The sequence below is a fragment of the Mastigoproctus giganteus genome, chromosome 5 (genome assembly GCF_048544385.1).
Source record: "Mastigoproctus giganteus isolate SK-2022 chromosome 5, ASM4854438v1, whole genome shotgun sequence".
In the NCBI taxonomy this organism is placed as follows: Eukaryota; Metazoa; Arthropoda; class Arachnida; order Uropygi; family Thelyphonidae; genus Mastigoproctus; species Mastigoproctus giganteus.
Genome location: NC_143579.1, coordinates 29,017,481 through 29,034,608, shown reverse-complemented (window position 1 = coordinate 29,034,608; position 17,128 = coordinate 29,017,481). Strand labels below are relative to the sequence as shown.

The 17,128-nt window shown below is 40.4% G+C and overlaps 1 protein-coding gene across 1 annotated transcript in view; it reads right to left on the bottom strand.

The window, feature by feature from the left end:
- The window catches only part of Impbeta11 (importin beta11), a 257,037-nt gene that overhangs the window by 12,512 nt on the left and 227,397 nt on the right, over positions 1–17,128 (bottom strand). The window lies entirely within an intron of this gene.

Genomic DNA, 17,128 nt, shown 5'->3' with positions numbered 1-17,128 from the left:
TATACATTTTATCTTAATATTCTGTCAGAGAACATGAATTATTTTCCAGGAATAATAGCATTTTGTGATCAATATCAAACATATACTAAATATAGCTCTTATCTGCAGCTGAATTTCAAAATATTAATTACGTTGAGAGTAAGCATTACTTTTCACAATATTTTCTAACTGACATTTATAAAATGCAATAAAATCTCTAAAAAACTTCTTTAACAGTGGTATTAGAATTTACTTTTACAGGGATTTGCACTGAAAGAAAAATTGAAAAAATCCTTCAGAACTGCTCTCTTGAACTTGATTTCAGTCTTCTTTATTATATATTACTTAATTACTATAATAATTGCTAAGCATGCTTTTGTAGCATTAATAGTCAACCAAGAGCTATATGAACCCAGGAAGTAAAAGCTTAAAGCAATAGGGTTTAATGAATATTTTTAACGAAAGTTTAATGAAACTTTTGGATCATTCCTTTTAGTGTTTGGATTTTTAACAGAACTACTGTACCATTTTATTCCATAATAAGATTGTTAGATGTGATTGATAAAATAAATAAACGTGAATAACATTATCGTAAACTGAAATGAATATCGATGAATTATAATTTGATGATAATTTTTCAGTCCAGTCAAATTACACGTACGAGACATTAACTTTCTCTAAAGAAATTTCATAAAAAAATATTTCTTAACCTTTTGCAGTCCAGCACTCTCAATCAAACATATTAGTTGAAATGTAACATTCAAAAATTATTTATTTTTGGGTTTATACGAGATATAAAAAAACAGCATGACAAAACAGTTTAAAAGCTCTAATGCAATATTTCTTCCTGAAAGGAAATATTCACAAAACCTTCCACCCAGATCATTGACAATGTGTTGTACTTTAGAGCCCTACTTTGAATTCATTGCTTGTCCTTTTGTGAATGGGCAGAGATGCAGAATCCAAAATATCTGCAGAACTTTCTTCATGCTAAATACATTCCTGAAATATTTAATTCTGTTTGTCCATTCTTCAGACCAATATTTCTTTATATCAATTTTTTCATTTAGTTCCATGCTGATAACTCAAAAATCTCCTTTAGTTCACTTAGTGAAACCTAAACCCAGTCACTCCATATGGAACAATTGGAAACCATCTTATCTGTAAGTTTCCTTTTTTCCCCTCAATATCTTCAGGAAATCTAACACATTCTCAATTTTGCCACCAGAAAGTCCCTTTACTAGATTTTTACAGAATGTCTATATACTTCACTCTAATGCAGAGTGTAAGTTACTTTGTGACTTCTGTACTGAGGGAAAAAAAAAAAAAAAAAGAAAAAAAAAGAAAAAAAAAGGAAAAAAAAAGAAAGAAAAAAAGAAAAAAAAAGAAAAAAAAACAACAGTGCCCTCTGTTAACTATCTATTGAATATAAATATGAATTTAGTTTTTTGGGTTGCTTATGTGAAGTATAAATAAATGGCAGAAACACTGACAACTGCACTGGTTGAGACAAAGGGAAAAAACCACTGCTTGCTGTTAACAATTGAATATAAACATTGATTTAGTTTTTCTGATTGTTTATGAGAAATGTAAATACATAGTAGTATGATAACTGCACCATTACAACTGGAAAACAAATTCTACAAGCAGAAATGTTGATAGGGGCACTGGTCACAACATTGGTTGTTGTTGTTGTGGGGGTTTAATGGCACATAAGCTGCTTTGGCTATAATGCACCTATTCATTTATTATACAGGGTGTTTCAGTTAAACATTTCAGAACTTCTAAGAGGGGTAGGGTAGATCCTGACAACACGAAATCATATAGCAATGTGGGGTCGGAAATGCTTTCCTGAAGCGGTGTTGTACACAGAAGCACCATAAAGAAAAGAGACCGTAAGTGAGAAATCGTTTTAATAATACATGAAAAGAAGCAAAAGGTACATGGATTAAAGTAAGTGTTCGAAGTTTCTTCCACGGGCTACAATGCACGCCTCACATCTCCGACGCATGGACATCCGAACATTCTGGAATACTCCAGGCGAATTTCGAATTTCTTCGGCAGCTACTGCGATTCTTGCAACCAGCTCCTCAGCATTGTCAACAGGGGTGTCATAAACTAGTGATTTCATATGACCCCAGAAATAAAAATCAAGACATGATAGGTCGGGTGACCGAGCAGGCCAACGCACGGGACCACCACATCCGATCCACTGTTGACCAAATGTGACATCCAGGTAGTTACGAACATCTCCGCTATAATGGGCAGGGGCTCCATCGTGTTGGAACCACATTGTCTGTTGCGTCGATGCAGAAATCTGTTCATCTCTCAAAAGTTGTGGCAATACTTGCTGCAGAAAGATCAAGTAGATAGGTCCGGTTAGACGACACGGTAACAGGTAAGGTCTGATGAGGTGATCTCCCATAATACCGGCCCATACACTGACCGAAAATTGAATCTGTGCTGCACGACGTCGTATTGCATGCGGGTTCTCGACCGCCCAGATATGGTCGTTATGCGTGTTGAAAATTCCTTCCCTTGTGAAGGAATTTTCACGGTCATATGAAATCGCTAGTTTATGACACCCCTGTTCACAATGCTGAGGAGCTGGTTGCAAGAATCGCAGTAGCTGCCGAAGAAATTCGAAATTCGCCTGGAGTATTCCAGAATGTTCGGATGTCCATGCGTCGGAGATGTGAGGCGTGCATTGTAGCCCGTGGAAGAAACTTCGAACACTTACTTTAATCCATGTACCTTTTGCTTCTTTTCATGTATTATTAAAACGATTTCTCACTTACGGTCTCTTTTCTTTATGGTGCTTCTGTGTACAACACCGCTTCAGAAAAGCATTTCCGACCCCACATTGCTATATGATTTCGAGTTGTCAGGATGTACCCTACCCCTCTTAGAAGTTCTGAAACGTTTAACTGAAACACCCTGTATAAAGAAATTAGATATTCTCGTATGGTCAGAAAAATCTGTAATCACAAAAGATTAAAAACTCGTTTTCTCAAGGAAATTAAATTCTGAAAGATTTGTTTTGTCACCAATCAGATTCTCTAGCATTATTGGTTTACGAAGATTAACCAGTAATAGCAAGGTTGAAGTTCTGTTTTGTTTATGGTAGGGGCAGTCAATGAGAATATGTTTAATAGTCAGATTTAAAGAACAATGTGGGCACTATGGTGGATCATTTTCTGTGAGTAAATGAAGGTGGGTCAGATGGGTATGACCTAATTCTTGCCCGTGAAAGGATTACTTCTCGTCTTGATGTGCGGATACTGGAGTGCCAAATTTTCGGATCCTGTTTAAATTGAAAGAGTTTATTATTAGTTTGAGAGTGCCATAATTCTGTCCATTTTGATAGGCAAGCAGCATTTATGATTGGTACATTGTCTGATTCTGGAGCAGAGATATTTGTTAAATCTAAGGATTTTTTGCAGCTCCATCGGCTAATTCATTACCCAAAATACCAGAATGTGCTGGAATCCAAAAGAAGGTGACCAAATGATGGCATTCTTCAATTTGCAGTAATAAATTTCTAATTTCATCAAGAACAGGGTGAACCTTGTCTGGGGAATTACATAATGCCATGATTGAGCTGAGGGAATGAGTGTAAATATCAGTTATTTGTTATTTGGTTTTTTTTAGGAGCATTAGCAACTAAGGCCATATTGCTCCATGAATATGCTGTGGTCATTCCCTGACCTTTCTGCATCCTCCGTATTGGTGGTAATGGGCTCGAACCCCGGTCTAATCAAGAAGTGTGTGCTACGCACTGCTGCTTCTTCCCACCTGGCTATGGAGGCGCCCATTAATATCAGTCAGAACAAGATTTTTCTAAAGCTAGTTTAATTGCATATAATTCAGCTGAGAATATACTGAATTCAGATGGAAGGGATGTTGAAATAGTGGTATTCAGAAACACTGCAGCTGCTCCAACTTTTGAATTAGATTTAGAGCCATTTGTATAAATCAGAAAAAAAAAAAAAAATCAACATATCTTTGAGTGTGAACTGCATGAAATTGTTTAACATTTGATGTTTGCAAAATAGTCTTTCCCCATTGTCAGAGGTAAGTGTCACAGGTCAGTATAGGAGGAGGAGGAACCATGGTGGTTGAGTGCAGGTTTCAACCTGTTGTACAGAATGGATGGAAACATTCCAAACCTGCATCAGTTCAAGAAGGTGAAGAGCAGCTGGTTTTACTATGCTAGGTTTATTTCTGTAAAGGATTTCTAATGGTGGACTGAATATGTATGGCTGAATGGGATGTAAGGCAGAACTTTTTATCTTAACAGCATACTTCAATAACACTGTTTTCCTGCGTAAAGTTAGTAGGGGTGCATGAACATCAATGTAGAGACTGTGTGCTGGAGATGTTCTGAATGCACTAAGCATTAGCATTAGCATAGGCAATTGATGCAAGAAAGCAAGCTTATGCAGCATCAGCCAAAAAAAAAAAAAAAAACCACTTCACCTCTCTGTTCGTTCAAAATACCTGTCCAGCTGAGCCTTAAACTTATTTAGGCTATCAACCTCCACCACAAGGGATGGAAGTCTGTTCCACCAACCAACCACCCGCTGGCTAAAGGCAAATTTCCGCACGTCTATCCTACATCTGTCTTTCCTCAATTTGAATTTATGCCCTCTCAGGTGATTTTTCTGAGCTAGAGGAAGAATCCCATCAGCATTGAGCATGCTTAAACCATTCAAGGCTTTATACACCTCTATCAGATCACCTCGCTGGTGCCTAGTCTCCAGACACTGTAATTTGCAAAACTTCAGCCTTTCTTCGTAAGAGCACCCCTTTGTTCCATTCACTAATCTTGTTGCCCTTCTCTGTACTCGTTCCAGCAGCTCTACATCCTTCTTGAAATGAGGCCTCCAGACCTGTATACAGTACTCTAGGTGTGGCCTGACCACTGCCTTATACAATGGAATAATCACTTCCTTATCCCTGCTGGAAAAATTCCTGTATATCATTGACAATACTCCATGAGCTACTCTTGCAGCCCGTCTGCACTGCTCAGAGAACTTCATATCTGCCTGCACAACCACCCCCAAGTCCCTTTCGTTCTCTACCACTGTCAGTGTAGTACCACAGAGTTGATACGTTGCTCTGGGGTTGCTGTTTCCCATGTGTAGTACTTTACATTTGTCAATGTTAAACTTCATTTGCCACCTCTCAGCCCATCTGCTCAACCTTTCCAGATCCTGTTGCAGCAGCATAGTGTCAGTAGTGTCCTTGACAACCCTGCCAACCTTTGTATCGTCTGCAAACTTGGACATTAAGCTTGATATACCATCATCAATATCATTTATAAATACAGAAAACAATAATGGACCCAACACTGAGCCCTGAGGGACTCCACTAATAACAATTGTGTGCAATCCTCAAGGCTAAAGGTAAGTCTCTACTGTATTTGGAAACTGTTTAGTGATAGAATCTATTCTAAGAGCAAAAAGAGTGGCACTCAACACTGATCCCTTGGAACAAATTCTTCCTGAATGATTGTTTCTGAAAGGGCACGTTGGTATCAAACTTGAAATGAACTAGTATGTAGAAAATTTTTCACAAATTAGTATTAGCATTAGGCACATGATGCAAGAAAGCAATCAACAACCCGCTGGCTAAAGGCAAACTTCTGCACATCTATCGTACAACTGTCTTTCCTCAATTTGAATTTATGCCCTCTCAGGCAATTATTCTGAAAAAGAGGAAGAATCCCATCAGCATTGAGCATGCTCGAAAAAATCAAGGCTTTATACACCCAAATCAGATCACCTGGCAGGGTACCTACTCTCCAGACACTGTAATTTGCAAAACTTAAGCCTTTCTTCCTCAGAGCAACCCTTTGTTCCATTCAATAATCTTGTTGCCCTTCTCTGTACTCATTCCAGCAGCTCTACATTCTTCTTAAAATGAGGCCTCCAGCCCTGTATACAGTACTCAAGGTATGGCCTGACCATTGCCTTATACAAGGGGATAATCACCTCCTTATCCCTGCTAGAAAAATTCCTGTATATCATTGAAAAGATGCCATGAGCTTCTCTTGCAGACCGTCTGCACTGCTCAGAAAACTTCATATCTGCCTGCACAATTACCCCCAGATCCTTTTCATTCTCTACCACTGTCAGTACAGTACCACATGGTTGATACATTACTCTGGGGTTACTGCTACCCATATACAGTACTTTTCATTTGTCAATGTTAAACTTCATTTGCCACCTCTCAGCCCATCTGCTCAACTTTTCTAGATCCTGTTGCAGCAGTGAACTGTCATTAGTGTCATTAACAACCTTGCCAACCTTTGTATTGTCTGCAAACTTGGACATTAAGCCTAATATACCATCATCAAAATCATTTATAAATACAGAAAACAACAATGGACCCAACACTGATCCCTGAGGGACTCCAATAACATTAGTCCACGAAGAGCAGTGTCCATTGATTACCACTCTGTCTTCTCCCACTCAACTATCCCTTTATCCATTGCAGCAATTTGCCCCCAATGCCACACTGCTCCAATTTGTGCAGCAGTCTTCCATGTGCAGCAGTATCAAAAGCCTTTCTAAGATCCAAATATATTATATCAAAATTATTCTTTGCATCCAGTTCCTTTGTGACCACATCATAGTATCCAATCAAATTTGTCAAGCAGGACTTCCCCTTAACAAACTCATGCTGTGTCCGAGCTACAATTGATGTCTTGTCTAGATGATCCTGCAGTGCTTCTTTAACCGGTGCCTACATTAATTTCCCTAGAACAGAAGTTAAACTAACAGGTCTGTAATTACTTGTGTCACCCTTTGATCCTCCTTTGTGAATTGGGGTCACATTTGCACATCCCCAGTCCATGGGTAACACCCTTGAGTCCAAGGAAGCACTCATAATTATGGCTAAGTGTTTGCTTACTTTCTTTGCTGCCTCCTTTAGTATAACTGGATAGATCCCATCCAGCCCAGGTGCCTTTCTTATGTTTATCTTCAACAATTTCTCCTCCACAAATATAGGAAGGTTTCCCCATAGACCAAGAGAGTAAAAATCACTAAGTATTCCATGTCGCCAGGTTGTGTCAAAAGCCTTCTTTATATCTATGGAAATCATTACTAGATGTTCATATTTCACAAAAGCATTACAAATGGCAAATTCAGCCTTGACCATAAGATCCAAGCATGACCTGTTTTGTTGAAAGACACGTTGACTATGGCTCATTAGATTTTCTGACTCAATGAGCCAATCGAGTCTACTATGGACAATTTTTTCAAATATTTGGCTGAGGCAGCTTGAAAGAGATATTGATCTATAGTTATGATCTTTTCCTAGTTGGCCAGTTGGATCTTTTACAGGCTCTTTTAGGAATGCCTAAACCGTAGAATGATGCCAAGAGGCTGGGTATTCATTTTCTAAAAATATACAGTTGTAATATACCAGAAGGAGGCACAAAGCTTTGCCATCAAGATGTTGTAGCATGACATAATAAATCCCATCTGGCTCGGTGGAACCATCATGGGTCTGTTCTCATGGCTTTCAAAAGTTCAGAATATTGCAGAAGTTTGTTATATGGAAAAAGGAGGGCAGTTTGAAAGTTAATAGAATGCTGTTCTCTACTGCTTCTAATTCGTTAGAATGATTTAGTGTAACCTGATGCTGCTGAGATTTCAGCAGAAGTATTACCCAAAGCATTAGCTATATCTAAGGGATTAGATAAATCTTGCCCATTCCAGGAGAGTATTGGAGAAGGTATGGTAGGAAACTTACCAGAAAGCTGTTCAATTTTTTCCATATTATTTTGGGATCAGTGTTTCTGTTGATGTTCGATACAAAACATTTCCAGGATTCTTTCATAGCTTGCTTTCATATGAAATGCACTTTGCCCTTAATTTCTTAAAATTGACAAGATTGGCTGTGGTTGGACTTTGGCAAAAGAAATTCCAGGCTTTATTTTTTGCTTTCTTTGCTTTTGTGCAGTCCTCATTTCAACAGTAATTATAATGCTTTCGGCTCAGGGGATTTCATAATGGTATTGACTCTTTTGCCACTTTTAGGAGATGCGGCGTGGTGTAATCTGTCACATTATCAATAGGATGGAGGCAGATTGTTTCCTCATCAAGACAGATTGATGACTGAAATTTTGCCCAGTTTGCACAGACAAATTTCCATTTTCTACAGGGTTTATTTGAAGGAGTCTGTGCTATCGAAAATTTGCATATGATTGGGAAGTGGTTACTGTCCATGGGATCATTTATAATGTACCACTATGGTTGGGACCAGTATTGTATTGGAGAACAAATTGAGACATCTATTGCTGAGGTGTATTTCAGTTTGGGAGTTGTACGTGCGTGGGTGCACCAGTATTCAAGTATGGTGAGGTTTTGGGCCTCTAGAAAGCTTTCAACGAGTCAACCTCGTCTATCTAATTTAGGAGCGCCCCATAAGGGGCGGTGCCTGTTAAAATCTCCTAATATACAAAGAGGTGGAGGTATCTGTATGATGAGATCTTCAAGATCTTTTAAACAGTAAGTAGATTGAGACATGTGTTATGGTAATTGTTGTACACATTGGCACTAATGATATTAAGAGTAGGAGACTAACGGAATTACTTAACAAATACAGGTCAATGTTGAAAAAAATCCATGAGTTAGGGTTGAATTTGAAAGTGTCTGCAATTCTACCCAGACACGATAGGAGTGAGTATATGATGAGAGCCTTGTCAATCAATTCGGCCCTGGAGATATTGTGCAAGGCTCAAGGGGTAGAACTTTTCTTAGCCTGGTCTGTGCTTGTTAACAGGAGAGACTGCTTCTCCAGGGATGGGATACACTTAAATAGAACGGGTGCAAGAATATTTGCTGATGCTATCGAGGCAGAGTTAGGTGGGTCGAAAAACTGCTAGCTTGGGGGGGGGGATACACAGACTAATAGATAGCCACTGGCAGAGGTGAAAGTGATTCTTGCACTGCTTCTATTGAAATGAGCAGAAACCTGGAAAACAAGGTGCAGAGGATTCCAGAGACTGCTGGGAATCATTGCGGAACAAGTAAATACATGGGCTGCGTTAGGGTAGATAAGAATAGGAACAGGTGCATGTATACTTGTGTGTACACCAATGCTAGGAGTTTGGTAAATAAATTTGATGAATTTGATGTGTTGGTCAAAACTTCAAAGGCAGATATTGTTGGGATAATAGAGACATAGTGTCACACAGTTATAAGGAATGCAAAACTGGAATTTGGGGAGTACAATGTGTACTGGAAGGATAGACATGAATGGAATTGAGGAGGGGTTATGCTATTGGTTAAGAAATACAAAATCCAAGGAAGTACAGCCAGTCGACATGGCTGGACGGCGCTGTGTCAAGTCATTTTGGTGTGACACGCACTGAGAAAGCAAAATTGAGAGTAGGAGTGTGTTATAGGTCTAATGACTCTGACAAGTATAATAAACAACTATACAGAGAAATACAGTGGGCCAGTAAATCAGAGTGTCTTATAATGGGGGGGGATTTTAATTTTCCAGATATTGACTGGAATTTGTGGGTTGGTCACTTACACACTAGCAAGGCTTTTGTGGATTTATTGGATGATTGTTTTCTACATGTTTAGGAGGCAATTAGAGGGAGTAATACTCTTTATATGATTATCAGTAGTGATTATTCATGCATTAAGAATCTGCAGATAAAGGAACCACTAAGTGGCAGTGATCACAGTGTGCTGAAGTGGGATTTACTTAAAGAGGTAACTACCATCACAGGAAAAGGGAAGGGTTTTTGCTTTCGTAAAGGTGACTACGACTACGGTGGTCTAAGACAGTTTTTAAATTCTATATGGTAGGACCAACTGATGATGTTACCAACAGCAAATTCAAAATGGAAAGCATTCAAAGAATTAATCTTGGAAGCTGCTATGCTTTCATACCAACTAAGAAATACTGTTCAAGATTTAGGCCTAAATGGATGTCACATGAACTAATTAGACATGGCAGAGAAAAAAAATGCATGGGATACATATAAATTTAACAGGTGAAACAGAAGCCTATGATAGATACAATCTGGTCTGTAACCAAGTCACAAAGGAGGTTAGGCAGGCAAAGGCAGATTACGAAAAATCTTTGGCAAAGGATGCTAAGAAAAACAGCAAAGAGTTCTTTACTTATGTAAACTCTAGAAGGAAGGGGATGAATCAGATTGGTCCACTTGATATTGATGGTTCAACTGTTGATGATCCTGCTCATGTAGCTAACAAACTAAATGAATATTTTGCATCTACATCCACACATGAGGAGTTATTCAGGGAGTGGAATGCCAGAAGTGTATTAAACTCTGGCAGTAAGCTAGATAATCTTGTAATAACTGAGAGTAAAGTGGAGGATAAATTGTTAAAGATAAGCATAAGAAAGGCACTTGGGATGGATGAAATCTATCCAGTTATATTAAAGGAGACAGCAAAGGAAGTAAGCAAACCCTTATTCATAATTATGAGAGCTTCCTTGGACTCGGGGGGGGGGGGGGAACTCATGGACTACAAATGTGACCCTAATCCACAAAGGAGGATCAAAGGGAGACAGTTAATTACAGACCTGTTAATTTAACTTCTGTTCCAGAAAAATTAATGGAGGCACTGGTTAAAGAAGCATTGCAGGATCATCTAGACAAGACTTCAGTTATAGGTAGGACAGAGCATGGGTTTGTTAAGGGGAAGTCTTGTCTGACCAATTTGATTGGATACTATGTAGTCAAAAAGGAATTGGATGCAAAAAATAATTTTGATATTATATACAGTCGATTCCGGTTATTTGGGACACATCAGGACTAGTGCATTTGGGCCTGATTAAGCGGCTGCCCCAATTATCCAGAGTTTCACGTAAAGAGTTAAATATACAATGGACCCCCTCACAATTGGTTCACTCTACAATCAAATCTCATTACGATGGATTCACCATAGTAAAGTACCATTCACTATACGATGTGTAGTAAGTGCCTGTCATTGTGATCACGTTTGTGAATTGAATTTTAATTCTATGAAACAGCGATTCTAATTAGTGAAAATAGGAGGAATATTATCCACGGGCTATAAAAGTAAAGATGTATTAAGCACAAATTTACCCTTTATTACCTTACCAATTAAAAAATTAAATGATATGTGAAAATTGGAAGAATATACCTGATAACTGGAATAATTAATGTGCTGTAATATGTATATACTAACTAGTTGACATTTCTGTTCACTGACATTTGTGGGTGGGGGTTACAATTTAAAACAGTAAAGAGATAAGCAATCAATAATAAAGAACACCACATACACACACAAATTGCAAGTAACACGATACGCGCAAGTGAGAATGGAGTAACAAGTTACGAAGCTTTAAAAATAGGAATGAAGAGAAGATTCTGAAAATTAATTTTTTTATATGATTGAAGATTCCATGGAGCCGACCGGGCTAGTTGGGTGGGTAAAGTGCCTGCCTGGCAACCCAAAGGTTGCGGGTTCGAATCCTGCCTTTGGCTTGGATCAAAGTACTGCAAAAACCTTGGGAGGTGCATTATGGCCACAGAAGCCGATGCTCCAAGAACTAACAAAAAAAAAAAAAAAAAAAAAAAATTCCATGGACATGTAAACACATTTCACCATAATAACCCACAGAATTCTAGCTGTCGGTATTATTGCAAATTTAATCAATAAGATCGAGTTTACTTATCTGTTCATGATAGATTGCACTAACAGAAAGGCCCAATAAACAGGTGACTGCTAATTGTTTTTATTGTTTTATGGTTGTGACCAGAAACCCGACAGAACCATGTGGTACAGTCAGAGACAATCATAGTGTAATCTCCAGTGCTGTGGTCACCTGCCTGGATTAAACGGCATGTTGTCCCAATTAAGCGAAGTAAACCCTGACTATTTTCTCGATGGGGTTCTGTTTTTTAAATTTTTCCCCAAATAAATGGCTGCCCTGATTAACCAGTGCCCAAATAACCGGAATCCACTGTATTTGTATCTTTGAAAGGCTTTTAATATTGTTAAACATGCAAGACTGCACAGATTGGAGCCGTGTGGCACTGGAGGCAAATTGCTTCTATGGATAAAGGGATGGTTGAGTGGGAGAAGACAGAGTGGTAATCAATGGGCACTGCTCTTCGTGGACTAATGTTATTAGTGGAGTCCCCAGGGTTCGGTGTTGGGTCCATTGTTGTTTTCTGTATTCATCAATGATACTGATGATGGTATATCAGGCTTAATGTCCAAGTTTGCAGACGATAACGAAGTTTGGCATGGCAGTTAATGACACTAATGACAGTATGCTACTGCAACAGGATCTAGAAAAGTTGAGCAGATGGGCTCAGAGGTGGCAACTGAAGTTTATCATTGACAAATGTAAAGTACTACATATGGGAAGCAGTAACCCAGAGTAACGTATCAACCGTGTGGTACTACACTGACAGTTTTGCCAGTTAGGTTAGGATCAGATGTTTGGGTTGTTCCTATTTTGTGTTGGCAATAGGGTGCTCCGTCTTGTGAAGAGGGCTTGTGCAAACTTGGTAAACTCATAGTAGTAGTTTTCTTCTGTGATGAATAAGTGTTCATTTCCTTGAGGGTTATCTTGGATACGAGTAAACAGGATACTGCGGAGGTCCTCATAGTGTTGACAGGTATATACTAGATGGTTCCAATCTTCTATTTCACCACATGCACAGTAGGGGTTGTCAATGATTCCCATGGATGTTGATTTATGGTTTATTGATCCGTGTCCAGTGATGAGGTAGGTGGTATGAAGACCAGGAGAAAACCAAGTTGGAGATTTAGGAAATACGGCATTCACATACGGTATAAATCTCTTGGTGATTGGGCCCTTGTCGGTAGCAGTCCATCTGTCCTGCCAGGTCTGAAGTAGAAGGATGGCAATTTTTTTCTTTTCCTGCCTGATTTCATTCAGGTTATTGATGGAGTGTCCAAGGATAGTTGCTGGTATACCCCTGGATAGACAGTAGTGGAGGCCCCTTTGAATAACCTCCAGATCAAGCGGAAGGACGCCCGCAAGAACCTGAAGGGCTGGGTTACTAACTGTGCAGCATGCCCTTGTAATAGTAAGAAGGATGGTGCGCTGGATGGTTCCCAGTTTACGTTTGTTGTTGTAAAGAGTTGCCCTGCGAAACCAGACCCCTGATCCATACGTTATGAAGGGAAGGAAGATTGATTTATACAGAATCTTAAGGGTGCGTCGGTTCAATCCCCAATCGCGACGACTCACCCGTGCAATGAGAGCAGTGTAGTTTCTCACTTTCGCGTGGAGGTGTGCAAGATGCGGAGAGAAAGTGAGCTTAGGGTCAAGTACTATTCCCAGTAGTTTTAACGTAGAAACTAGCTTGACGGTTTGGCCTTGAAGTTTGATAGTGGGGTTTCTAGTAGGCTGCAGTGATCCCTTCAGGAGAATGGATTGTGTCTTTTGGGGTGAGAGTGTGTAGGGCTGCCCAGTTCTGAAGGATTAAGTGCCTGGTTTCCTCTGGCTTCCAGAGAAGCTCTGCTGTCAGCCTCAATCGAGATGGTCACATCATCAGCAAAGGCTTGTATAGCTACAGGACCTAGGTCCAGTCCAAGGAGCTCATCCAGGACAATGTTCCACAAAAAAGGACCAAGGACTGAACCCTGGGGGCAACCTCTGTAGATTGACCTGGTAATTCTTCGGTACGTTGAGGAGATTGTAATTTTCCTATTTGATAAGTAGTTTTCGATGCATTTGTATAAATTTAATGGTATATTTGCTTGCCTAAGTCTGCGAAGGATACTTGCCCACCAGAGCCTGTCAAATGCTCCTGCGAAATCTATTGCTATTAGTAGGTAGTATTTGGAGGTAGAAGTTGAGACTGCAGAGATGATCATTTGCAGTGCGTCTTCTGTGCAACGCCCCGGTCGAAATCCAAACTGGAAGTTGGAGTGGAGCCCAGCTTTGGTGTAATGGTCTTGGAGCCGTACTAGGAGTAGCCGTTCAAACAGTTTACTGACCATGGATAAAAGGGCAATGGGTCGATATGACTCTGGTTGTTGGAGCGGTTTAGACGGATTTTTTATGATTAGTTTTACATTGGCGTTTTTCCATTCTTCTGGGAAAGATCCATGGGACAAGCACTTATCGAAGAGGTCGAGTAGAAACTGGATGTTAATTTGGGCGGTCTTTTTAAGGACTTCGGGTTCAATGAGGTCTGGTCCGGGACATTTCCTCTCTTTCATTTTGGTAAGAGCCTGCTGCAGTTCATCAGTGGTAAATTGGTCTTCTACAGCACTGTTGAAGTAGATGTTGTTTGCCTGGCATATTTCTTGCTGTTGTACTGTCAGAGGATCAGTATCTGTACCAAAAAGTGTGTCCAGAATATTGGCCATAGACTGCTCCCACGATGTAGTCATAGTGCCGTTTGGTGTGAGAGTGGATTGGATAACTTCGCCCCTCGGGAGCTTGTTGGTGGTGATGCGGTACACCACCCCCCCAGGGTTCAGTATTGCCAGTCGTTTTGACGAGTCGTTCCCAAGATGATCTTTTACACTGCCTTATAAGGGAGGTGTAATCGTTTCTGACTCTTTGATATTCTTCACGGAGGGTGTTGACCTCATTTGGGGGCCAAGCGGTACGAGCTCTCTGAAAGGCTTTTCTTTTGGAGTGTACAATTCGACGAAGGTGCTCCAGCTCTGGGGACCACCATGGGACGGCATTAGGCATTGGTCTTTTCTTTCTAATTGATTGATTGCAGGCCTGGATGATGATTTCTGTTGTGAGCTTTTGATGTTGGTTGGGGTCCAGTGCTGGAAGATCAGAAGAGTTGTGGTTCTGGATCATGGTCTGCAGCGTGGAGCAAAAGATTTCCCAATTGGCCTTGTTAATGGCATAGCGACTAATATTGTAGTGAGGTGGTGGAGTTGGATCAATGGATCTTGTGAGTTGAAATGTAATAGCTCTGTGATCTGAGGTGGTCCAGGCCTCATTGACCTGCCACCCAGAAATTTTGCTGGAAATGGATCATGTAGCTATGGAGATATCTATTGTGGATTCCCACAGAGTGCTGGAATAGGTAGGCAGGTTATTGGGCTTGTTCAGAACCAGGAAGGGAGAAGTGGCCAGGAAATCTTCAAGAAGCTGCCCATTGTGGCACCCAGAGCGATCAGTGGTCAGGCTGTACCAGGTAGGAGAGCGGCAGTTTACATCTGCCCCAAGGATAATCTTGCTGTTGGGAAGTGTAGCAAGGACTGTACGTAGATAATTTATTGTTGGAGTGATATCTTGGCCAGGTCTGCAGTAGAGGGAGATGAGGTAGAAGGCTCCCAACGGGCAAATTACATGGGCACACGCCGCCCATGCAGTGCATAGGGAGGAAATCTTTGTAACCATGATGTTAGGGTTACGGACAGCTATGGCAGCCCAGGGCGTGTCTTCATCTGTATGTATGATTTTGAAAGTCAGGGGGTATCCCCTGACTAGCTTTGAATGGGTATATGGCTCCTGTAGAATTAATATGTCAGCATTTTCCTCTTCGGCCCTGATTCTAATCTGGGCACTTACTGCACGGGCTCGCTGGGCATTTAGTTGGATAAACTTTATGATATTGCTGTTGAATGACTTAGGGCGTGCTGCCATAATCGGTCTTTATTTGTTGGTTCCTCTTAGCTTTTAGATAAACAGGGCACTTACTGTCCCTGAGAGAATGTGCTGCATCGAGCTTTGCTGCTTTGCAGTTTGCACAAACTGCATCTGTGGATCTGTTTGGGCAAGAATTATAGTCATGCCCTTTTTGGGCACAGTGCCCACAGGTAGACACGGTTTGCATGCATGTGTGGGTGGTGTGCCCAAAATGACAGCATCGGAAGCACTTCGGAACAGGCACGTGCTCCTTGAAGCGGTGACTGCTCCAACCCATAAAGACTGTCCTGTAATTTGAGGATGTTCCATGCCTGTGGAGAAAGCTCCACCACCCAATTGTATAGCTGGGGAGACTTGGAGCTAGTGTGATATTTTGGTACTACACTGACAGTGGTAGAGAGTGAAAAGTACTTGGGGGTAATTGTGCAGGCAGATATGAAGTTTTCTGAGCAGTGCAGATTGTCTGCAAGAGTAGCTCGTGGTGTCTTGTCAATGATATACAGGAATTTTTCTAGTAGGGATAAGGAGGTGATTATCCCCTTGTATAAGGCAAAAGTCAGGCTACACCTTGAGGCTTCATTTTAAGAAGGATGTAGAGCTGTTGGAACAAGCACAGAGAGAGAAGGGCAACAAGGTTAGTGAATGGCAGCAAAGGCTTAAGTTTTGCAAATTAGTGTCTGGAGACTAGGCACCTGCAAGGTGATCTGATTGAGGTGAATCAAGCCTTGAATGGTTTGTGCATGCTCAATGCTGATGGGATTCTTCTTCTTGCTTAGAATAATTGCCTGAGAGGGCATAAATTCAAATTGAGGAAAGACAGTTGTAGATTAGATGTGCAGAAGTTTGCCTTTAGCCAGCGGGTGGTTGATTGCTGGAACAAACTTCTGTCATAGAAGTTGATAGTTTAAATAGATTCAAGGCAGAACTGGGCAAACATTTGGAGCAAGCAGATGGGCGAAATGCGGTGTGTGTGTTTTTTTTTTTTTTTGGCTAATGCTATATAAGCTTGCTTTCTTGCATCATGTGCCTTTGCTAATGCTAATATGGAGAGCTATATGAACAGCAACAGCTTCTAATTTAGTTGGGATCTTTGAATTTACTAGGATTGCCACACCACCATGGGCAGCATTAGCTGTATTTTGATCTCTTCGATGAAGGCAATAGTTCTTTATCAAAGGAGAGATTTGTGAGGTTAGGTAAGTTTTCTATAAACAAAGGGCAACTGGAGGATATCAGTTAATAAGGTATTGAATATAGTCAGTGTTGCAACAAAAGACTCTGCATTTCCATTGTAAGATGCTGTGGTTCGCAGGTTTAGCTGAGAATGATTCATCTGACTGTTTTTTGTGTGAGGAGCATTTTTTTTCGATCTTTTTTTGGGAAGGTAGGGTGTCCGGTATCCACACTGACACTTGCGTGAAGTTCTAGTATGGGTTCCTCACGATCTGAGTGTACACCTACTTCCATTCTATTGGTGGATGATTTGGGTTTCTTGCTGTCCTTAGTAGTTTTTAATTTTTCT